This window comes from Clarias gariepinus, chromosome 6, assembly GCF_024256425.1.
Source record: "Clarias gariepinus isolate MV-2021 ecotype Netherlands chromosome 6, CGAR_prim_01v2, whole genome shotgun sequence".
NCBI classification, from domain to species: domain Eukaryota; kingdom Metazoa; phylum Chordata; class Actinopteri; order Siluriformes; family Clariidae; genus Clarias; species Clarias gariepinus.
The window spans coordinates 15,317,127-15,342,674 of NC_071105.1; the positions used below are offsets into that span (position 1 = coordinate 15,317,127).

At 36.0% G+C, this 25,548-nt stretch overlaps 1 protein-coding gene across 4 annotated transcripts in view; it reads left to right on the top strand.

The window, feature by feature from the left end:
- Positions 1-25,548, top strand: part of gng12b (guanine nucleotide binding protein (G protein), gamma 12b) — a 63,059-nt gene that overhangs the window by 4,016 nt on the left and 33,495 nt on the right. For 2 of the 4 annotated variants that reach the window (XM_053499026.1, XM_053499024.1), the window contains one exon: positions 10,134-10,246. The gene's annotated coding sequence lies outside the window, so the exon portion shown is untranslated. Of the gene's footprint in view, positions 1-10,133; positions 10,247-14,478; positions 14,543-19,610; positions 19,723-25,548 lie in introns of those variants that run through there. The other 2 variants (XM_053499027.1, XM_053499031.1) reach the window with 2 other exon arrangements.

A 25,548-nucleotide genomic window follows, 5' to 3' on the forward strand; every position in this document is an offset into this window, starting at 1 on the left:
TGTGTCTTCTACATTCTGTGTATTTATGGTAAACTGTCGTGTTAATTGGCTTTGTTGCGTGACGTAGCCGCGCCCAGCTCGGGGGAAAGAAAGTTATATTTGTCCAAAAAAGCGCCAACTGCTATGACGCAATCTGGTACCCAACTGCACATAACCTCCCTTCTACTTGACATTTTGATTTCATTTATGGCGAAGGTTTGACTTCAGAAGGACTGGCAAAGATTCATTAAATTCTATTCAGCCAGTTTTGGGTGATGCTGTGACAAAATTTGCTAGACAGATCTACTAACATACTGACAGACAGAAATTTTTCTGACCCTGGTTTCAGGTCTTCCAATTTATGAAATGTTAGGATATAGTTGAAATAGTGAGATCTGACTAACAAACACACAAAACCATTTTTATTTATATAAATAATTAAATTGTTTTCCAGGATGACGTCAAGATGTCATTTACTGTTCCACCTTGAAAACCATTTAGGCTCTTTTAACTTCATAATTATTTGTAATTTTTTTTTTTCATAATATGCAAGACTTTTGCATTGTACTGTATTTTTCTTTTAATTTAATCAGTTGGCTGACTTAAACTTTAGGATCTGAGATATTACATCAGTGAGGTTTTTCAGATTTTAAATAGATCATTATGATCCTGCCCTACAAAGCATGTTGTTTTTCCCTGTACTCGCGCCCTTATAATCTCATTAAATAAGCATGTTAAAGCTTGATGAGTTTGTTTATGAGCTGACGTGGTCAAGATTGTTGGAGTGGCTAAAAAGGAAGGACTGAGAAATACTGAATTCCATACACTTTGGAAAACAGTAATCCCGTGAGGTCATCAGCCAGCAATCGGAGTAGTGTAGAAGGAGTAGTGTAGTTACTGGGCACTACAACATGGAACATATCTTTAATCCTTTATGTACAGCTGTGTGTGTGTGTGTGTGTGTGTGTGTGTGTGGATGCAGTTTGCCATGTGGTGGCATGTACACTGTGTGTGTCTGTATAGCCTGTGATGTAGTGTCCCACTCATGGGTTTCCTCACTTCCACACAGACTAATGAATGAATGAATGAATGAATAAAGGTTATTAAGGCTATTATTAAACCTTTTTAAACTAAAGCCTTGCAATTTAACAGGTTTTTAAAATTTAATCAGTCTTTTGTTGGTTAATTCAATTAAGTGAATCAATGAGTCAGTTTTTGATCTGGAAGTGTCAATTGACACTTCGGTAAATTTACAACTATTGAATAACGATTAAACTGACAAATTGCTACAAATTAAATCATTATTAATATTGCAAATTAAACTATATATAGTTTTTCCATTATGTCCAAAGTACTTTGTTGTTTTGTGATAGTATCTCCTCTTCTGTTTTTAAGTTTTAAGTTCATGGGTAGTTGATACAATACTGCAGACAAACATTAATGCTACTGGATCAAATAAAATAAAAAAAACTATCTACCTATTATTCACAGCTCTTTAAAATGTATTAAAACCAGTCAAATCCTTAGTATTGGCTGTTCTACCTCATGATGCTCTGTCTCTACTGGTTGTGGAGGTGACGCAGAATAGGCATCCATACCTTTAACTAGTGAAGCATGTTAAAGGTTAACTGGCTAGCAAAGGCCTGATCTTAGCTTATTGTATTGGAGGTTTGTTAGTGGAGATTTTAATTGCCTGGCTTTCATAAAGCAGTATTGACAGTGCTTTTATCATGACTAGTGTGATAACGCACATACAAAGAAAATATTTAAAGGGAGACAATGAGTTTACATGATCACTGAGCAAAAGACCAAACAAAGCAGCAGTGGAGTTTTTTTGAAAGGCTGAATGAGCAGTATTTTTGACTGGTGAAGAAGCTTTGTGCTATCTCAGTAGGCTTCTGAAATTACACTGTGTCCTACTAAATTAAACTATAGTGAACATTTTTAAACATACATTTTAAACTATTCTGTTCAATTTATCAATATTGGATTGTTTTATTGAGCCAACTGCACATAGAATAAAATTTTCTGATATTAATTTATGACCGTATATCACAGATATTAACAAAAATTGGATCATGGGCCAAAAACAAATGTATTAATGTATTTATAATAATTATAATTAATTTTAATTAATTATTATAATTTTAATTTATATATATTTAGAATGTATTTTTAATATTTAGGACAAAAACAACTTGAGCATTTAAATATTTTGCACAGCATGTGGACCATAAATTATTATTGTTATTATTATTTTTTATTTTATTTGATTATTATTTTTTTTAATTTTTAGAACCTGTTTTGTGGTCCTTTATTTTAATTGTTTTGAGATGAGGGAAGGAGCAGTTTCTGCTAAATTGAATTGTGTAAAATGATGTCATCATTTATAATAGTTGTTGTGTTTAGTGCATATCTTCTAAACATCTGCTTAAGAGACTTAGTGAAATAGAGGCAGATCACCAGAGGATTTTGGCACAGAAGCATTCGAGGAATGGAGTGGGTTCACTGTTTAATGCAGTTTTACCAGTTTGGCTCAGTTTCACAAACAGCAGATGGTCATGCACTCAGCACTGCTTTACCACAAAAGTTAAAGAAATTACATACAGACAAGACCTCATTTATAGAAAAAAAGGAATTCGGAATCTTGTAATCAAATTAAAGTCTTCTTCTTTTGTCCCACTATTGATGTTTTTCTGGCCTTTATTTGGCTCATGCACTTCTCACATGTCCATAGCTCATTTTGTTTGTTTTGTTTGTTTGTTTTTATAACCAAACACTTGTGTACAGTGATAATTTTTATATCTGAATTAGGATCATGCATATGGATTGGAATTTACAAAATGATAGCTTATTCTAAAAAGTATAACTGCTTCAAGATTTTTTCTTTGTGTTTTAAAAGTCTTTAATTATTTTTAGACTAGGTTATGTGAATTCCAAACATTCCAAACCTAATAACACTAACACTAAACTAGGGCTGCAACTAACGATTATTTTGATAATCGATTAGTTGGGCGATTATTATTATTTTTCGGTTAATCGGATAAAACCTAAACGCTTCTTTTATTTAATATTTTGCTTATAACTATTAAAAAACATAAATCAGGTTTAATGTATAAAAATAAACTTTAAAAAATGCAAAAGCCACATATAGAGTTTAATGATCTTTAATTTTGACATTTTAAACCTTAAATGAAATGTAGTATATAATATATACAGTATATATACAGTATATATATAATATGTATAGTATATATAGTTTAAAAAAATACACTGACATATTCAGTTGATAAGATATAAACAGCTAAAATAATGTAATTTTGTATAATAAAATGATGTATGCATAAATAAAACCGTTGTATGTTTGTTACAAGTTAACTTTTACAGGGACTATAAAAAAAATGTAGAAATGCAAAAAGCTAATAGTCACAAATGTACTGTTATTTGCATTGTGTAATTTAAGCTAATCTAAAGTAGCGCCATTTAACTAATCACTATTGCTCATGAGGTGATTGCGCAATGTGATTCTAGCGAGTAGCACGTGAACAGATCTAGCGCAACTGTCCTGAAGGTAGCAAACAGTTTAAACAAAAGCACCTAAACTATACCTATTCTATAACTTTTACACGATGAAGAGATACAGTTTTTACCGACCCTGCTGACGTTTCGCCATCCGTAACAACAACATGTTTTCTTTTTAAAGGGGTCATACGGGCCTACATGCACTTTTTCAAGCTGTTTGGACTGAACTGTGTGTTAGGAGAGTGTGTACACAACCACTCTACAATGATAAAGAACTGACCAGTGATTTTCTTTTTATTTATTAAAATAAAATGCCCCTTCTGAAATCAAGCCAATCTCAAATGCTTGGCAATGTGACGCCACACCGCATGAGGCCGCTCCTACTACTGTATAGTTGATTGACACTGGTGTTTTAGCAAAGACCCGCCCGAGTGAGAAGAAGCTGTTGGCCATTGTTTTCGCCGCTGGAGCAAAATGCCGCCTAATCGAGTGTGGTGTACAGTTGTTGGGTGTAATAGTGAACACAGCATTCGTCATTCACTACCAACATCTGAGCCGCTCAGGACGCAGTGCCTGTGAATTTTTGAAGCTAACGTCCCCGCCGATCTACCTAAATGCGTTCATGTTTGTGCTAATAATTTTTCACCAGACTGCTTTAACGCGGGTCAATATAAAGCTGGTTTTGCTAGGAAACAGCTCCTAAAAAAAGGATCTGTACTAACGTGTTCCTGTTTTATCTTCACTAGGCTTGGTGAGTGTGATTTCTTTTTCTATGAATCTTTGCAGATCGCCTTTTCTAATAATCACGATGAATGTGGAGTGTAAGTTAACTTATAGAACTCTCATAGAACATGGTTATGGCTTCTTCTCTATGTACATCCGTCTCTATATAATCCCTAATCGCCCGTTTATAATAAACAATGCATTAAGGTGATTGTCTAGTTGCAAACTGTGTACGTAGTCGGAAAACTATATTATGCTTACCTTTGTAACGTTAGATGGTTTATAACGGTGTCTGTCAAAGATTAAGAAGTCATGTAAACACATCAGTAAACACATCGCGTCCGTATCTCTCTCAGTAAGCTTCTCTGCTTTTGTTGTTGTTGCTCGTGGCAGCGTAACAGCACTGCGTTGTGGGCAATGCTTTGTGGGTAATGCAGTCCAAAGCATTGCCCGCACTGGACTACACTCCCGTGGCTATACCCCACGTGTGTTGTGAAGACACGCCCCACAGAACTGGGGGTCGGGCTCAGCAGAGATCATAAGCATTTAAAGGAGCATGTACTGAAACAGGTTGCTGAGAACAGAGCTAGTTTTTACCAGGTAAAAGTAGTGTTTTTTTACACAACCATTGAGAATTTTTAATTAAAGTATATTACAAACTTTTCATTAGAACCCTAAAGAATCATATTAACATTTAAAAATGGGGCTGGATGACCCCTTTAAGTATTCGTGCATGACATGCCATGAAAGCTCGGTCTTGGATAGCGTGCAGGTTACCGTCTTCTTAGAGGCGCTTAATGTAAATTGCTCCCATATTTTGGAGGACTTGGGGCGCATGCTTTTTCCTGCAGACACTTCTGTAACCGCCATTGCGCGAGCAGCTGTGTATCTGTGTGTATCTGTGTGCATTTGTGCATCTTGAGCTCGCGTTCTTTGGTGACGTGAGCAGCCCAACTAATCGATAACGGCATTCGTTGACAACGAATTTTATTATCGATAATTATCGATTTTATCGATTAGTTGTTGCAGCCCTACACTAAACCTAATAACACTCCTAATTCCGACATGACAAAAATTATCAGACTACGCAATTGTTTAATTTTAAATGAATAAATAAATATTAAAACACATACACACACACAAAATTAAATTACAGGTAATATTGTATACTTTCCCCTTGTGCCTGGGCAGATCCATCGCCTTGAGGCATGACTCCATAAGACCTCTGAGGGTGTATGCTATGGGGTCTGGCACCAGGACGTTGGCAGCATTTGGGTGCTGTGGGTTGTGGGGTTGGGCCTTCATGGATTGCACTTGTTTGTCAGGTGCATATCGTGGTGCTTGATAGATTTTAATTGGAGACTTTGGGGGTCATGTCTGAGGTGTAGGGCTCTTTTGACTGACAGACCCATTGCAGACCGGGAGCTTCAATAGCTAACTCTGCTCAGGAGGATGCGTTTATTCGAATGACCAGCCTCAGAAACCACAGATTTACAGCATCTTAAATTAAAACCCACATAAATACATCCACTGTTTTGAGGAGACTGTATGAGTCAGACATTCATGGTTGAATTTTCGCAATGAAAACGCTTACTTTGTAACAACAAGCAAAAGAGACTTGCTTGGGCCAAGAAACGCCAGGAATAAAAATTTGATTGTACGTATATAGAAATAAAATATATATATATGTAACAAGTTTTTTTATTGTTATTTGTTCTTTGGATGATTTTTAAGAATGTTTTTATTTTTCATAAAATTTTTCATCAGTATTTGTCATATCATTTATATAAACTGAAAGATAGTTTTAATGAAAAAAAACACATTTATATGCTACTATTTGGTTCTTATTACCCAAAAACAAAAGGCTGTTACAAACATGCTTCGTTTGCACTAAACAGCCTTTGATTTTTCGACGTCGCGTGCACAGAGGTTGCTGTAGTATTAATGGAGTGAGATGTGAAACCTAACCTGGCAGAATGGAATAGATAAAAATGCACTGTATTTAGTGTTTTTCAAAGGTCAGTAGTGAGGTATCCTGATCATGCACTGTGACTAACTGTGAAACCATGACACTGTAATAACACAAGTCTGAGCATTTTAGTTCAGTCCAGACAGATATGTCTATGATCTCACCAGCAGCTCTTGTGTCTTGTGTAGGAAAACAAATCTGTCCATGTCTCTATGTTTTATTTAGTCATTTTTGAAAGGCAGAATTTTTTTTCTTTTTCAGTCATAAAATAATCTGTTCAATCTGTCCAATATCACAAACTAATTAAACAGGCGATTATTACAACAGTAGCAATTAGAAAAATTGAATTAGAACCCATTTTTCAGTTCAAATCCTGTAGATCCTCCACTATTATCACATGAGGGTATGACCAAACATTTAAAACCTACTAGGTTCTCATCATTTATTGAAAGAAAGCGCTCATCCTCTTAGGAATAAAAGGTTTGTGTTGTGAGTATTTAACCGATTCAAAAGACCAGTTAATTTGCCTATTTAATTCAGTTTAATTCAATAAAGCAGCTTTGCATAATCAAAAAAATATATGGAAAATGTAAGTAAATATTTATAAATTATAATGATTAGTTTTATTATATTTGTCTCTTTTCTACATGAAGTTATAGTTAGTGCAAACTGTTATATATCCGCTTATTTGATGCTGTGTTTGCAGTATACAGTATTGTTTGGGACCCAATTTTCATACTTTTTAACAGTGTAAAGCTACTTTAGTAAGATGCAAACTTTAGGCATTAAACATGTCTTGGTGGATTGAATATGTTCTTGAGTAAAGGGTGAATGGTGTTAATTTCATTTTGTTTTAGCGTCTTATCTGATTTGCATTTTTCGGTTTGCACCCTTATTCCTCTAGGTCAGAACAGATGTGACAAATCAGTAACAAATGCCTGTCTGTTTTCTACTGTTTCACTCGCTCTCAGACGTATTTGCAAAGTAGCAAGAAAAGTACCGCCGCCTTTTACACAACCCGTTTGTCTTTCCCAGTTCCGTTTACACTCTTTAGAACTTCTGATTGTGTAAAAGTGTTTATGATCCTTATCCTTTTTTTACATTCTAAAACAATTTTGTTTGGAAAAAAAAAAGTGTGTAAAGTTAGAGTGTAAGTGATTACTAGCATATGCGGACAATTCGTTTTGTTTTAATCATTTTTATCCAAGTTTGAAAAGAGGAAGTTGGTTTTCACACAAAATTTTGGAACACTATAAGCACAATGTTTTTTTTTTTTTGTGGGGTAATTTAAAGTGGCATGTGGGACATACACACTCACACTTGACAAAAATTCTGTTAAACAGACTGTGACAATATTAAATAATAAATAATAACGCTAACCATAGTTAAAAGCTGCACCATTTTTGAGAATTCGTTTGTCATGCTAAATCCCTTTGTTATTATGAATCCCAGCTTGCTAATTTTTGGTCTGATCGGACGCAACATGTTGAAGAGCTCGAAAATCTTTTTTTTTTTTTTTAAATCTTGTCAATCAAAAAACAACTAACCCCTTCAAATATGGACCCTAACTGGCTTCAAACTTGCTTCGTAGATAATGAAATTAATTTTACAGTGAAGAGATGGTAAATCAGCAAAATACTATTCAATTTTGCAAAAAAAAAAAAAAAAAGGTTCAAACCAGAGAGTCGGTTCTCCTGTCTTGCTCGAATTGTATATAGAAAGGATTGGTCAAACCCTTTGGGAGTTATAATGGTCTGTTTGGGACCTAACAAAAGACTGATTTTCCTATAGGAATGCATCTGTTTTGCACTGGGGCAGCTAGTTACAGTCTCAGAATGTAGCAGCCACAGGGATTGCTAAGATACCAAACCGCGCCCCCTCGCCTTGTTATATCCCCCTCCCCCGAGTATCTTTGGTTTTTGAAGGACAAATCTATTTTGTCTGATATAAAGAATATGACCAGGTTATTGCTCTTATATTTTAACCTCAATTTTAAATTTTTGGGCTGTGGTAGATGTATTGAGTATGCCGGTACAGCCTGTAAGTGTTAAAAGCTAAGTTCGTATTACTTTTAAGCTGATATCATCTGATAATGGCTTCTGCCTAGGTCTTTACTAAATACTACAGAATACTCTGAATACCAGTACTGCTACTGAATACTGAATACCAGTCAGTTGGTCAGCGACAAGAATTTGCTGGTTTTCAGTTTGATTGACCATGACCGGTGATCTGACCATCTGAATCCTCAGATATAAACAGTTCTGTACCGAGCATAGAAGCTTCTTGCAACAGAATGCATTTTTATGCATTTTTTATTGGTATGGTATAAAAACATGCACATTAAAAGCCCTTCACCTGCCATTTTCTCCAAACTCTATAAGAAATTAATCTCAAACCTACTCACGCTTTCACCGCAAGCGCTGTCTGCGTTAGAAGCTACTCTCACACTAACTGTTGAGTCTTCAGACTTTGGAGGCATTTAAGAAGGTAAAACATCTCTGTTTCTTTACAATCCTATGTACATGTAAACTATTTACACATTTTCATCCCATAGTAGGAGTGAATTATATATTAACAAATATTATTTATTAAAAGCAATACTTTTTGCTGTTTGTTTAAAAATAACAACTATGCTGGATGACAGGGATACGCACTGCTCAGTTTAATGTTAAACTTTTGTATTTAAAGTCAGTTTGTACTGTTTAAAGGCTGCGTTTGTTTTTTTGTGTGAAAAGTGTTAGGGTTAGGAATGAGGGGGGAGGAATGATTTTTTGGAAGAAAGGTGCTTGTGACCTTGCAGTGGTTCCTGTGTGATTTCTTTCATGTGGAGTCTGCAATGTGTGTTTACATTATTTATAATCGCTGTTATTATCACTTTACATATGGTTTTAAATTAATATTGCACTATTAAATGGCTTGTTTTGGTGTAGTCATATAAACAGTATGACAGTCATTTGAGATTTGGTGTGATGGTGGTATTCTTGCTCGAGTGCTTTAGGGTCAGACCTCATTTTGCTGTCTCACACGGTGTTAACGAGAATCAGTCACAAGAGATACACTTGTTAAGGACAGACCCCATGTCAAAGCAGCTTCTGTACTGTCAAGGAAGTAGTTTGCTAGGCTTCATACTTTATTGGCAAAAAAGAAAAGCATGCTAGCAGTATTTGATACATACATGAAGAAAGCTTTATTTTTCTTTACATTGTCTCTAGTTTATGAAATGGATAACATGACACGGTGTAAAGGAGTTTATTTTGTTTTTTTTTGTATGTCAAACAAGAAATGAGAGATAATTTCAGGTAGGAACTGCCCTGAAAAGTCCTTAGTGGGAAACTACCAACACATTAGACCACACATGCCATAAGGATGTTCTGAGCATTGAAGGCAGTCGTGTATATTTTTTTCATGTTGTAGCGTTGTACCTAATTTTCATAATTTTATAATATTTCCTGTTGCTCTGTCCACTGTTGCACGGCACTGTTAGTGCAAACACAGGCTTTACAAAATATGATGACAGGACTCACAAAATAGCCTATGTTTTTGTCTTAAAACAAACCTAACTAATTTTTTTTTAAATAAATATATATTTAGTGCCCATTCAGGGTTAATATCAAAATCATCACTTATGTATCACTTATTACATGTGTTATTCTTTTAATATCTCAATTTTTGCTCAATAAATCTTGAGGTCAAATTCTTACTGTCTGTTCTTTTTTAGATCTGTATTGCACATTTGGCCTCAGAAGATTTGGGGAACTTTCCCCTAATTGCATAATTTCGTAATTGTGGCCAAACTGCAGAAATTTTACTGTCATGTCATTGTCAAATCTCTTCTACTAATACAACTTAATACTAATGATCATTATTATCATTGTATGATATGAGAATCGCATGTTGATGATTTTTTTTGTTTTTTTTAATTTCGCCCAATATCACACAGGTACTGTCAGTGTTCAGTGCATCTGCAGCACAAAAGAGTCGTTTACAGGAGTTCACTGCAGCACAGCTTTGGGAGTTTTCCAGCTCAACGTAAGCCCGTATTACGTCAGTCAGGTTTGTATTTTGCTTTCCTTCTTCTACCTTCATGTTTACTGAAATAGAGAATAAGGGTAGACAATATGATATGCTGTTATTATCATGACAGTTTACCCTTTTCTGTGAATGTGGCAAGCAAGGTAGTGAGTACTTCAGCAGAAATGTTTACCAAAATGTGCTCTTATGATTTTAGATAAAAGCAGTGTAAAAAAAAAAAAACCTGACCCATTTTCTTTCTATAATTTACAAATAAATTGAACAAGGTATCAAAATTATATTGAAATAATTTCAGTTTAAATGAGAATTAGAAAAATTGGTAAACAGCTTCCTTCCTACACTGCTACTCTCACCAGCAGCGTCTTGCGCAGTGCCAAGTTTTACATCATGTTTTATTTCCCATGATATGTGATCCATATAGAGCGTTGTAGAAGTGTATGTATAACACTAGCAAATATCACACTGTGCCCACACATTTCCATAAGTTATAAAATCATTTGTCTCACAGTGCTGTTGAATTTACATCAAACTGAGGATTTTCTCTAAAACTGTCAGGCTGAAAGAAACATCACAGGTTTGTATTAATAGACTTGTAGTAATATGTTATTGTTTCTTTAGTAATAGCTTAAAGGAGTGGTGGATTCTTCACATAAATGTAAAATTGTTGATATGGTAAACTCTTTTTCTAAGGAGAGGTTTATTTAGCATTTCCAGAGCGAGTCTTAAGGATAAAGGACTTTGCACTTCCCGGTTACTTGGTAACATGATAAGCTGAATGCAAAGAGAGGGAAAAAGTACTTGTATTAGGATGACTGCTTATAGCTCATAGATTCTTTTAATGTTCCCCATCACGTTAAAGTAAATATTAACAAATTATACCTGTTAATGATCTCCACAAACTTTACATTTCAAACTGATTGTATAAATGAAAAAAAAAACAATGTCCTCTGCATAATATGCAGGACAAACATTAACCTAATTAGAAAGCAGTCACTCATGTAGGTTACTTGGGGATGTAAATATTTTTGGTCTTATGGAGATTTTGGCTGGTACTGTATGTTACCTCATGGTAGTCACTTACACTGACACTGCAGTTGCTACGTAACATTTTAGCCAGCATTTCACATCAAAGCCTTTTAGGTGAAGCCTATGAACAACACCACAGACAGCGGCATATTGCAGAGTGGCCGCAAGAGACTATTGTGCAGTTGCCCACCTATTAATATCTGGTTAATTAGTTGTCTTGACTGCAGTGTATAGCAGAGCAGCAACATCCTTAAACATGCAATGTACATGGAAGGTATATGTCTTTTAGGAACTGTAAAAAACACAGCAGGTAAAAAAAAAACACAAAAAAACACAAAAAAAAACCCCACCTAAACCTTTTAGCACACATTATAGTCTACAGGTTGAGGCGGTGCTTGGGATAACTGGATCAGACCCGATGTGTATTCGGTCACATAAGAAGATGTTTTATTAAGAGAACACACTATACAATTCTTGCTTTCTCTCCTACAGGCTTTAGTAGATTTCCAGTCTTTGCTGCATTTAAATATGGAGGCGGTGCTGACATACATGCCTTCTCCCTCTGATTTTGCACAGAGATAATGCAGTCTTTTGTTTTGTGTAAATGTGTCATGCACAGGAAAGCCTGAGCATGCTCACCCTTATCTCTCGTCACATCCGTGTTGTGAAAACTACAAATGTGCTAACTGCATGTTCAGTGTTGGAAGACTTTTTCCCCTGGTAGTCACAAGTTACACAACTAGTACTTGTCCTTTTAATTTTTGGATTTTTATAACTACTTTTAGAGACTGGTTTGTACAATAAAAGTTGACAATGTGTCAGTGGAGCAGTATGGGAGTACACTGAGGTGTAGTGTTTGGACTTTGCCTGGAGTTTATGACTAGCTTGTTAAAGTGTTCCCTCTCTCTCTCTCTCCCTCTCTCTCTCTCTCTCTCTCTCATGTGTTCACGAACGCGTTCAGCTCTTGATACCTCAGCTGTCGGTTAAAATCCATTTATTTTTATTTTTTTTTAAACATTATTTGTTTGTTTGTTTTAGCTATATTGTACACTGAAGACATTTGGGTTTAGATTAAAGGACGAATGAGACGATATATAAAACATGAAACCCATTCAATTTTCAAGTGATCAGAAATATTGGCACATGAGATTGACGTGTTTTTTTGTTGCCCAGGTGTAGCCTGTTAAAGAGATTTTTTTTAAACCATTAATAGCTCATTTTGTTGTTAAAATTAATAAACCAACAAGTAGAAAAGAGAGCTGTCTAGAGGACAAAAATAAGGCATTTGAAGGCAGTTGAAGCTAAGAAAAGAAGGAACACATATTAGAGTTCCTGCACAAGCATTGGCCATGGCCAATACGAACAAAGAAAACACTAGATATCAAAGAGGTTGTCCAAAGTAAAAACAGCAGTTGTTGACAGAAACATTGTATGAATTGTCAAGGAAAACCCCCAAACAGTCACTTACATCACCAACAACCTCCACAGTTGTTGGCTTGTTGACTTGAGCATTGATGGCTGCTTCTGGGATGGACTCACTAATCCATGTTAATGATATGAGCAGAATAAACTTAGAATCCTACAGAAAGCAGGATATTGAACTGCAGATCTACATAATAAAATTGTTTAGTGTAAGTAGTTGAATGGGATGGAGGACCCATGCGTTATGTGTTATGGACCCATTCTCTGAGCTCTGTGGGCAACTTGTTAGCTTACTCCTTAGACTGGTATGATCAGCATGCTGATAGACCACAGCAGAAAAAAGTGTTTAATAGGGATGGGAATCACCAGGGACCAGACAATATGATATCATCAGGATACCTAGGTCCCCATTCAGTTAGTCTTTTTCAATTTCCTCATCATTAGTATCACCATTTTATAAATATCCTGCTCTAATATTATGTGTTTTTAGATTTTATTACAATTCTAAACACTTTTGTAAATAGTCAGTAGTAGACATGTAAGTAGTTTGGATCGTACAGCATCTAGGATTATAGAGGAACTGCAACGCTGCAACTACCACCTCAAATGCAAACATATATAAATTAATAATTAATTTTAGTGTGTCAGTGTGGTGATCCATGAACTGCCACACCAAAGAATCACAATACAACACAATGTTTTTCCCCCTTTATCTCTGGTGTTAGAAATGTAATATTTAAAACAACCCAATAACTGTAGATGTGTTTATATTTATCCTCCCACCCTACACACTGTATAAATGCAGATCATTTACTGCTTTCTGTTTCACCCAAATGAGGATGGGTTCCCTGTTGAGTCTGGTTCCTCTCAAGGTTTCTTCCTTTTACCATCTCAGGGAGTTTTTCCTTGCCACTGTCGCCCTCGGCTTGCTCACCAGGGACAAACTGACCATTTTGATTCATACAAATTCACATTTCATACAAACTTAAATAATTCTTTTGACTATGTGAAGCTGCTTTGCGGCAATGAAAATTGCTAAAAGCGCTATACAAATAAAATTGAATTGAATTGAATTGAATTTATGACTTTATATTACTGTACCTACAGTAAGTAGCATGTCAGCACTCTTGTGATGTTTCTACTTTAAAGGCTTTTATTTGGTGCTTTTACAATGTAAAATGTGTAATGTAGCTGAATCTTGTCTTCAGAAATGTGTGTTGCTATCTTATAAGCCACAATAGTGTATTTTATTGTATTTTTCGGAAACTGTTTCTTGTTATATACTTCATTATAGCAGCAAATAGATAGAAACCAGAAGTGAGCATTAGGAGTTTATCCGACAGATTTTTTATTCTTTCTCATTACTTTCTAGTTACTGTTGCTAAACTTGTTTTCGTTTCGGTGCAGCCTTTTTATACAGTTGACCACAACATTTTACTTTCCCTGCTTTTGGCCTTTCTGTTTTCCCCCTACACTGGTTTTGACCTATCTAACTGGTCTTGACTATATCATTGATTGTGTGTGTGTGTGTGTGTGTGTGTATATATATATATATATATATATATATATATATATATATATATATATAGATGGGTTTGTATAAAGATGGGCCCAAAGCACACAGCCAGGAAAACCAAGGAGTGGCTCAGTTAGAAGCATATGGACTATTTAAAAGCAAAATAACAGGTCTTTAAGGGTCTGAAATCTGGCTGATAAGCAAATGATCAAATACTTGTTTGACACAGTAATTCACAAATAAATTATAAAAAAATCATACAATGGGATTTTCTGATTTTTCTTTTTAGATTCTGTCTCTCACAGTGGAAATGCACCTATGCTGAAAATTGTAGACCCCTCCATGATTTTTAAGTAAGAGAACTTATTGACCTCACTGTGTATATATATATATATATATATATATATATTAGGGCTGCGCGATATGGACAAAAGAAAGCTATCAGGATTTTCTTGAACAATATTGAGATTTCTATTTTAATCATGATTTTTAAACACACAAACATGTTTTACAGTGTAATCTTTGGATCTTTGTCAAAGACCTGTAACATGTCTAAAACAGACATAAGGCAAAAAAAAAATCACCTCGTAAAGGTGTAACAAAATGTAAGTGTGTCTGTGTGTGTGTGTGTGTGTGTGTGTGTATCGAAGTATCGAAAAAGGCAAACTGTTATGTGCTAAAATGCCTCCCTGCCATGGATTGCCCCCTTCAACATAATCTCTATCAAATATTATATTAGAACATAAATTCATAGGTTTATGATTTACAAATTACAAATGACACCAAACGAATTTGATTATAAAATAAGCAACATAAAAAAGACATGCTGTATAAGGAAAAATATATAAATTATATATTTTTTTTCATATACAATTTGTATATTTTTATATTGCTTATTTTTATAATAAAATTTTTTTTCGTGTAAATTTTCTTTAGAAACAATATTTAGTTAGTGTAAACATTTTTGTATTACTTAACAAACCCCCGCAAAATAAACATTACATGAGAATTTTTGTATTACATTTCCTAATTTTCTATAGGTGCCTTGGGTAATAATATATTCGATAATAATAATAAATTTGATAATAATAAATTTAATAATAATATTAATATTATTTTAATAATAATTCAATATTGTCCTAATATATTTGATAGAGATCACGGGGGCAATCCTTGGCAGGGGGGCATTTTAGAGCATAACACACACATTAAAATAAATAATTATACAAAAACACTACGTTGTGTAACTTAACTTTCAGAACTAAAAGTTTCAAGATTTACAGCTCAGGCATAACATAAGCCTTTACTGACAATTTCTGTCATTTTTTCTTGCTGGTTTCTTCTTCTCTTGGCTCGCTGATATTTTTATCGCTCTCTTCCATTTTGCAGCCCACAACAGAACGCTCTTATCAAATCAATACACAGCTAACTGTTTGCATCTCCGTCTATTTTTTGGGTGACGTAACCGCTTCTTCTTCGTCTGTGTTTATTGGCGGCTTGCATCCGGAAGCGTGCTGTGTCACGCCAAACAAATAATTACGCAAAAACGCAAGCTTTTAAAATTAATTAAAAAAAAGCTTCGGGGCAAAAAATTTTTTTGTCTCCGTTTCTGCAGCCTATTTGGCTGCAAAGATGCAATACAGATTTGCTTGTTTATGTTACAACCTCAGCAGCAATTTCATTTTCCCTCCCATCTGTTCCAACCACTCAGCATTCAGCATCACCCCTATACTAATCACCAGCCTGATCATCTGAACCTGTTTCTCCTGGGTTGGGCTTTTATGCTTAAATGATTTATAAATCACTGTGTGGCTTAACTAAAAAAGGTTAATCTGAATCTGATACTTTAATGTAATCCTTCTAGTTGTCATCTTGTTAATGGTTTTCCTTTTTATATGGCTAAACAATATGTCCAATTTAGAACAGATCTACCTGATGATTTCCAGACTGCTTTTGAACTGTGCATTTGCTCTTCGTATTTGTATTGTTGCCTTTTTTTTTTTTTTTTTTTTTTACAATTTTTAGCCAATGGCCTTATGGATTTAAATGTGCTGTATAAATTTAAATGTTTATTTTTGTTCTTTCTTCTAGTATTATTATTATTATTATTATTATTATTATTTCTCAATCTTATTGTCTAATTTATGATATGTTTATCTCTATCTCTCTCCTCTCTACTTTTTGTTGCCATGATGTTTTTCCTGCTTTGTTGCCTAGCGATCCTTTAAACCCTGATTTGACTTTGGGTTGTGTCTTTGGGGTAGCATGATTTGGTTAGTGCCACACTCGTTGTTTTTTTCAGTCTGCCAAAACAAAGCTTTCAGACTATTCCATTACAGCAAGCCTGTTTATTTGGTTTCTGAAGACACGTCATGTACAATGATTCAATGAATCTGAGTTTCACTTTCAGCGGGCTCCTACTGCACAAAGGAAAGTTCTACTAAACTCATTGACTTTCTGCATATACTCCTTTGTTTGGTATCTTACATGTGGTGTTTTTGTCTCGTGCCATTTACAAATGGACTGAATGGGCATCAGTGTTTAAGATTCCATTATTTGACACATTTCAGTGTAGTACATCCAGACTGTTTGTTTTTTAACAGAAAAAAAAGTGAATGTGTGCTGTCTGGCCGCGTTTTCCTACTGTACAGACGTTTTACTCTTACATAAGCAAACTCTGAGATGCTTCCTGTCCGTTACCTAGCAATGTGTAAACCCGTACCCCCTGGCCCCTCTCTCCATTTCCGAGTGAATAAAATGAATTTAACATCTCGCCCCACAAATGGCTCTGCGCTGAACATCCAAGCTAAACAGCTTTCAGTTTAAGTATAGATTAATGAAGAAAAGGAAAATAGCTCTCAGTTCAGCACTGTAGTGCCAAACAAGATCAATGACTTTTTCAGTTTACAGTACATTCACCATCATGGTCTGTTAAGATGTGTGGAAAAGGTGTAAATTTAATATGAAATACAAATGTGTCCCAAATCCTGAAATTCAATGCATCATGGGTCTGTCCCCCTCATTTCAATTTCCTTAGTGTCTTGTTAAAAAAAAAGGTAATTCAGCAAACAAGAACACTTTTATAAATAGCATTGATAACTGAGCACTTAAACGAAAATCATCGTCTTCTTATTATTATTGGTATCATTTTTTTATTTTATGTGCCAAAGTAAGCTGAACAAGAGTTTGCAGCATTTTTCCCCTGATTGCATCATGATGGTTTAGTCTGAAAATTCTGGTCATGGTGCTGAACTGGTTTCACTGGAATGTGGTAACGCTTTGTCATCCAAGTAGAGGAGCCAGTTTAAGAGATCCTTTTCAGAAGCGCTACATTCATAATCTTTCAGTAACCTACATGATCTACAAACTCTTGAATCCCTATCACAGCAAATCCAATCCCATAATAATTAATACTTTACAAAAAGCTGTGAAGAAGGCATGGTGTCTGTTTTTTACTCCTAATGAAGGAGCCCCAGTTAGGGATCTGTGGCTTCCCAGTCCACTAAGATTTTTATAACAATCCTGAACCACTTTAACTGCAGTGTGTTGCATTTCATGACCTTACTGTGAGTTTGTGCAATCTAATCCAGAACAATGTTGCCCCCTAGTGGAAAAAAGAAACAGCGCACCAACGTAAGGAAGATAAGACAATGCTGCTTACACAAAGATAAACATACAATGCTACTTGTCTGTGTTTACGTCATGTAGTTTGATATCTGAAATGTTTTTGTATACAAGATTTTCCGGAGATCGGTTATGCCCCAGTGAACGTGAGCTCATGTCTGACTTTTGTCCCCAATACTTAATATGTCTGTCTCCTCTCTGTCTGGAGCAAAAGCAGACATAGGATCAGATATATAAAGTGTGCTGTCCCTGGCTTTCCTGTAATTGTAACATTTGAATGAAAGAAATAGGACATGATGTGGCCAGCTGGTCAGCCACATCCAGCTATGTGACCCATTCCTACGTAATTAATTGTTTTAAGTGAAACTTGTATTAATTCACCAGTACTGAAAAACTCTTCTATGTTCTATGTAGCGGTGTAAAATTACACTATTACTCTATTCTATAACATTACTCATGAGTAGTGTTGTCAGCTTTAATTTATAGATTTGGTCAATTAGAACTTTATTTTTTACTGTATGTGAATAGAAATCTGAAACTTTATACAAATGTACATGTATTGTTTGAGTATTTCAGCCAAAGTAGGCAATTATGATTAACTGTAGTTTAATCTGATTTTGATGGGGATGTTATGCCCAATCTTAGTGGTCAGCATTGTTGTCTTGCACCTCCAGGGTCCGGGTTTGAGTCCCACCTTGGGTCTGTGTGAGTGGAGTTTGCATATTCTCCGCAAATTGCCTGTAGTGTGTGAATGAGCATGTGAGTTTGTGTGCCCTGTGGGGATTGGCAACCCCCATGTACACAGTAATAAGCGGTTTAGACAATGACTATAAGTTATACCAGTTTCCAGCAGAGTGCGCTATTTAGTTTAGTTTGGGTTTGTACAAAGTAAGACGAGCCTGACAAAAACACCTATATTGCCAAGGTTCTTCTTTTTTTTTTATTATTTATGTTTTGTAGTTTATGTAAAATTTGGTAAAAGAATGTATCCCATTTTTAAATGTTTTTTAAATCAGTGCCTGTTAAGGTCTGAGATCATCATTGAACTAAATTTTGAAAGATGACTTGATAAAAACTTTGGCAGAGAGAGAGAGAAAAAGAGATTGCATTCTTTATAGGTGGCAAGGCTCTTCTTGTGGTCAAAAGTGTGTGTGTGTGTGTGTGCGCGCACGCGTGCGTGCTTTGCATGTGTGAGAGAGGGTCTTATTATGTGAATTATTTTTAAAAAACGTATTGGATGGTGATGGTCCACTGATTTAAATGTAGTAAAATTGACAGTAAAATCTAAAAACGTAAAGTTGTCGAACTAGATCTGGTGATTAAATTAGATTTTTTAATTATTATTATTGTTGTATTACTGAATATAGTTTATTTCAGATTTCATCAACATTACTCTCTAGCTGCACTACAAATATTCATTTGTGTTCACACACTTTCTTTTGAATGTTATTTAATTATATTGTTATTCATTAATACTGCGTCCCCATAAAAGTTTATGTCACTAAGCTTATTCAGGCAGTGAGAGACTGCAAATGTTCTTTTCCCCCTCGGTTGGCCAGATTTATTTTCATTTGGTATATGATGCTTTGACCTTAGGTGCTACTCAAAGCAAGTGTCTTGTACTGTGCATTTCATAGTGTTTTGTGTCTACAGGCTCTCTGAGTGAACGTCTCTCTGTCTGTCTCTGTATCATAGAGAAAGAAACGTTTTGGTCTTGATGTACTTTAGTAACCCGAGAGTTTAGATGTCTTATGTATGTCTGTCTTTTTCTCTCAGAGGCCCCTGCCCTTGCAGGAATGCTTTTCTCAGAGAGATGAGCTCAGTATGAGGCCGTTCTTTCCTTTCTGTGCAAGAGGAACACAGTGCGATATGTTCTGAGGTGCAGTGCAGGCGAGCTGTTGACAGAGAGGTGTGTTGAGTCTCCATTTCCAAATAACAAAACAGCAGTAGTTTCGGTGCAGTCATTGTGTAACACTGGCAGGCATAGCGGATGTGAACGTCCATCATTGGGGAAGCCTGAGCCGTAGGGGAAACTGAACAAACCTGAGCATCCTGCTTTTTGTCCTGTGTGTATGTGCATGTGTGCGCCTGCATAAGTCTGTGTGTTTGTGTGCAACATGTTCTTCTGCAGGCGTCTCTGTCAAAGAAATGAGACACTAGGCCAATATTATCTGGCTCCTGTGTTCCTGCTATTGCCCAACCCTCATGTAGGGCTTGTCTGTCCTTCCTGTGTTAATTATCTCACGTCCATATTTGGACTTTTTCCTAGGACAGGATAACTTGCATCCGACCTACTTCCTGCTCTCACCCACTCTCAGACATCCTCTTTTCTGTGTTTTACTCACACACGCAAAAGCCAGACAGGCGTGCCATTTCAGGATGTGATGTCACATCCCTTTGTTATATTTCTTTCTTTTTTTCAATTCTCGTGTGATCTCTACTACCAGTTCCGATGGCCTGTAGGGCAAAAGAGGAAGTGCTTGGTTTGGGTTTGTTGTTCTGTTTCTTTTTTTCTTTGCTTTGTTTTGTCAGGCTGCAGACTTGCACTGCAACTTGTCATTATAATCTTCCTCATGCCTGATGGAGCAGAGTTACATAAGATTGTTTAAGAGTTACATATGCTCTGTAACAGGTTTGCTCCTTTCATCTTGCAAGAAAGAAAGAAAGAAAGAGAGAATATCTGTCATGTTTATCACATTTATACTGCAGAGTACTTTTTGCCATGGTCTACGAAATATTTCTACCCTGATGGCCGTGGTATGTTTAATGATGACGCCATTCCGTAAAGGGCATGATTTTACTTAGTGGTTTGATTAGTATAAAAATGATGATATGCATCATACACTATGGACACCACAGTCAGCAGATCGTTGACCACGAGTTGAGCACTTGAGAGATTTGCACTCTCCACCTTCACAAAAACCCTAAACAAGGGAATCCCTCCAGGATAGTCCTATAGTATTCTAGAATGTACACAGAGGTGCATTGAAGCTGTTTCGGCACCACATATTGGTCCAACATCATGTTTTTTGACTAAAACATGTCTAACGAAACAGGCAAGAAGGTACCTTAAATTGTTATAATTCTTTATCTGACACCCACATGCACCTTTTTAAAAAGCTCTTGTCTAGTTATGACAGTGACAAAGTTACTTTGGGTATGAGAATTAGCTGACACAGAAAGCTCAGACAAAAGTATATATAAAAAAAGAAAATGTGTTTCATCTATCTGGTGTTGTGCTTGTAGCACAAACTAAAACATGCTAAATTTTTATTTATTTGGTTCTAATTTGACTTTTACTGGTTTGGAATAACATTTAAAAAAAAAAGAAATATTCTGTTGAAAAACTTAACTCTTAGTGCCTTTCCCAAGGACTTCCTGTATGTGAGTCGAGTCATGTGTGCGATGGAGAAGTCTCTGTTCTGTGCATCTGCATGACTAATTAGGATCATCAATTATTCATCAGTTTACAAGCAGTGCAGTAAGAGAGTGAATCTTTTGGCAAAGATAAAGCTCTGTAAACTTCTGTTATGAGAGGTGATTCAGCTCTTACAGTTAGCACTGAGCAACACAGGAAAGGAGAAATGTAGTGTGTGTGTGTTGGATTCATTCTGTTCTACATTGTGTGCCAGCATTAAAGGGAATACAGCAGTTTTGCTTTTGTAGGTGTAACTGCTGTTCCTTGCACAAACTTAGTTTGACCTTTTGATGCTTTTCACCGAATGTAGGTCAGCAGGGCTTTTATCTTTACACAGTAATGCTGTCTGTCAGGTACAACATCGATTCAACTCAAAAGAGCTCGTGCATTACAGCTGCATTCTAGGTATCGGGTTTTTATTTGTGCGTGTCTGTGTGCATGTGTCTTTTTGTGGGTCAGTATTTGTGTGCGCGTGCGTGTTTGTGTGCGTGCATACATGTGTTTGCATAGGTGTGTATGTTTGCTGATGAGTTTCTAGGAACTGTCCTTTGTCTTCCAAAGGGTTAAGATCTGACATATTTGTGTGTTCATTCTCATCTCTGAGAGCATATTTTACCATCCAAAATAAAATTCTTTAGAATTTAAACACGACAGGGAGACCTTTTTATGGAATTCTATTTCTTTGGAATTTGAAGCTGTTCCTTAGAAGTGTTTGCTCATGTTCATTTTTTATTATTTATTTTTTTTGAAACAGCAGACAGTAAATTATTTATTTCCTCAGACCATGGATTCTTTGTTAGAGTACTAATTTGTGTCCTTATTATTTTAAAAATAGTTTTTAAACAGGGCAAATAGTTTTTAAAATTTAGCAACTTCTCAGCTCCAGGATTTCAGTGTGAGCTCCGGTAACTGCCTGCGTAAAGTTTCACTTGTCCTCTTCATGCCAGTGTCGGTCTCCTCAGGGTTCTTCAGTTTCCTCCTAGTGTACCTGCCCAGAATATTTAAATTTGTCTGCAAATTTGCAGACTAAACAGGAACATGTTATTAATTTTCAGGCACACACAGTGCACATTTTATTTATCCAGGGGTATAAAGTGAACCCTTGTTGCTCGAGTTATTGTGACATGCAATTAGCAACACCAAATGTGCTTATGTTTTCAGTTCTTGGTTTGAAAGCAAATTTTAATGACCAAGAACAGATGCATTGGTACGCATTTAGGTACACAGACTGATTGTCTGTGGAAAAAGGCCTAAGGGTGCAGGCATGCATGATATTTGTTAGCAACTGTATGTCTGTGTGCCTGTGTGTGGGTGTATGGAGTATGCCCGATTGTGTAAATAAACGCATATTTATGTTTGGTATGTCTATGTGCATTTGTAGGATTTGTTCTTATCTGCAAAAATTTCATATTTACTTACAATGAATGCATTATATTGTTTTGTGAGCACTACACCTGTCTCTGATACTCTGGGGGAGTTACTGGGAAGTCACTAACATACTTCCTTATGCATTATTATTATTATTATATTTTTTTGTTTTTTTGTCCACCTCTCCTGTAAAGCTTGTTTGTGTGCATAGGAATGTGCCACACCTTTCCCAGAACCAGAGCTGGAAGTGGGCTGCTGCACTGACAATTCTGAAGAGTTATGTGGCATTACTTGATGTGGCTTCACTGGAAAAATATTTTCTGTCCTCTTCCATGACATACCTGGCATTCCTCTTGTCATTTCAGCTCAGGGTTGTGTATATTAAAGTGTGTTTTGTAAAGCCGTGCCTTATATCGGACGGACTGAAAGAAAATATTTGCCGGGGCCAAAATAGGTGGGCGAGTGGTGTTCTGCCCCTGACTTACGAGAAGTAATCGTATCAAACCTCCCAGTCTATCAGGGTTCAGGTTACAAAACTCTGTTTCAAAATAAGAAACCCCATCTCGTACAGCTGAGCTCTCCTGGAGTCTAGCTGCTCTGGGAAGCATGATATGGTGGTGTCTGTACTGTAACCCTGCACCAACCATAACAATCCTGCTGGGACAAATCACCCAAACTAAAGGCAGCAAGCTAACCCAGTGTAGGTAGGGTATGTTTGTTGATTATTGATTCAGGATCTGATTGATTCTGATCCACTCAAATACCTCTTCAATGGTTGTAATCTTTGTAGCCAGCCAGAGGAAATGCAAGTTAGGCATGCTTTGCAAAGGTGTGTGTATGTGTGAGTGTATACAGTATATACAGAGTATCAGAAACTGGTGTAGTGCTCACAAAACAATATAATGCATTCATTGTAAGTTTATATACAGTACAGGCCAAAAGGTTTGGACACACCTTCTCATCTATTTGTCAATGTGTTTTTTTTTATTTTCATGACCATTTACATTGGTAGATTCTCAATGAAGGCATCAAAACCATGAATGAACACATGTGGAGTTATGTACTTCACAAAAAAAGGTCTCCACAGTCACCGGACCTGAACCCAATCGAGAATGGTTTGGGGTGAGCTGGACCGCAGAGTGAAGGCAAAGGGGCCAACAAGTCCTAAACACCTCTGGCAACTCCTTCAAGACTGTTGGAAACCATTTCAGGTGATTACCTCTTGAAGCTCATCAAGAGAATGCCAAGAGTGTGCAAAGCAGTAAGCAAGAGGGTGCAGAGCAAAGGGTGGCTATTTTGAAGAAACTAGAATATAGAACATGTTTTCAGTTATTTCACCTTTTTTTGTTAAGTACATAACTTCACATGTGTTCATTCATAGTTTTGATGCCTTCAGTGAGAATCTACCAATGTAAATAGTCATGAAAATAAAGAAAACACATTGAAAGAGTGAAGGTGTGTCCAAACGTTTGGCCTGCACTATATATATATATAAATTCAAGATGTGATTCAAGATAAATCAAATAAATATTCAAGATGTGACAGGCACACACACATGCATGCATACATACATACATACATACATACATACATACATTCATTTGTATCTTCATCATTATTTAGTTGGGCAAAAAGAAGTCTTTCTCTGCTGGCAAGTTTAGCTTAATCAGGGTTCAGCTCACTGAACTCTTAAATAAGCCTGTTGCAAGCATAGCTGTTGCAAAAGTTAAACCTAAATAACCGTGAATGCCCCAAAACCCATGAAATGGCTTCATAATGGCTGCTTTCTTAATGTATGCCTCAGCTCTTACTCTCTAATGCATGAACTCCCACGGTGCCGCTGAAGGTGTGCTGTGGTATCAAGATTCTCGGATCCAAGTCAACACTGTGATCTCTTTTTTTTTCATGCTCTTTGATCCATTTCTGAACAATTTTTGCAGTGCATCAGGGAGCGTCATCCTACCGAAAGAGGCTACTGACATTAGGAAACACTGTTGTTGTCATGAAAGTGTGTAATCCTGCAACAGTGTACAGGTGGGTGGTTCTGTTCTGTATGTGTTAGCAACATTGCCAATGAAGTTACAAGGTTTTTTTAGCAGATCATTGCCAAGAGTATCACACTGCTTTCACAGGCGTGCCTCCTTCCCATAAGGCATCTCAGTGCCATGTTGGCAGCGCACTTGAACTTGACTGACCACATGATGTAAAAGAAAATTTGATTCATGACAGGGGTCAGGATAGGCGCTCTGACCAGTTGGTGGTTACACAGCCTTATACACAGCAGACTGTAAAGCACTGTGGTTGTGGATTGCAAGTATGAGTTAAATTATAATATTGATGTCCCATCTTGTATTTATTTAGGCTAACACCCAGTAATTGTTTAGATACTTAAAAAGATCAGATACCTTGAAAAAACGAATTGTTCACTTGCTGTGTAACATATCACAGCTCTTGACCTTGACAGAGTTATTTATATCCTGTCAGCGGTTTGTAATGTGCACAGCTCACTTAATTAGGGGTCAAGGCTAGTAAATTAAGTCCTGCCAGAGAACATTTATTGGACCCTTGTAAAACAATCTTAACTATAAGTTGCTCTAAGTGTGTGCACTTTCGTTTGTAAGCTGCTCTGGATAAAAATGTCTGTAAAAAACAGATATACATAATGATGCTGATGTCAGATCTAATAGAGTGCTGTTAATTTCCGCTAAAGATTAGATGGTTGTTTTGTTTTGAAGCTAAATATAGAAAAAAGTGGAGAATTTCTGGAGTACTTACTTACTGGAGTAAATACAACATGTACACTATTGTATCATGGTATGAATCATTCATTATGTAAAGTAAAACAATGCCATTTTTATTTTGTAATAATGATACTGAAACCTTATCACTGGATTATCACTCAATTCTGTGTTTCTACGAAAACTTTAAATAATTGTTTTCGTTTTTCAT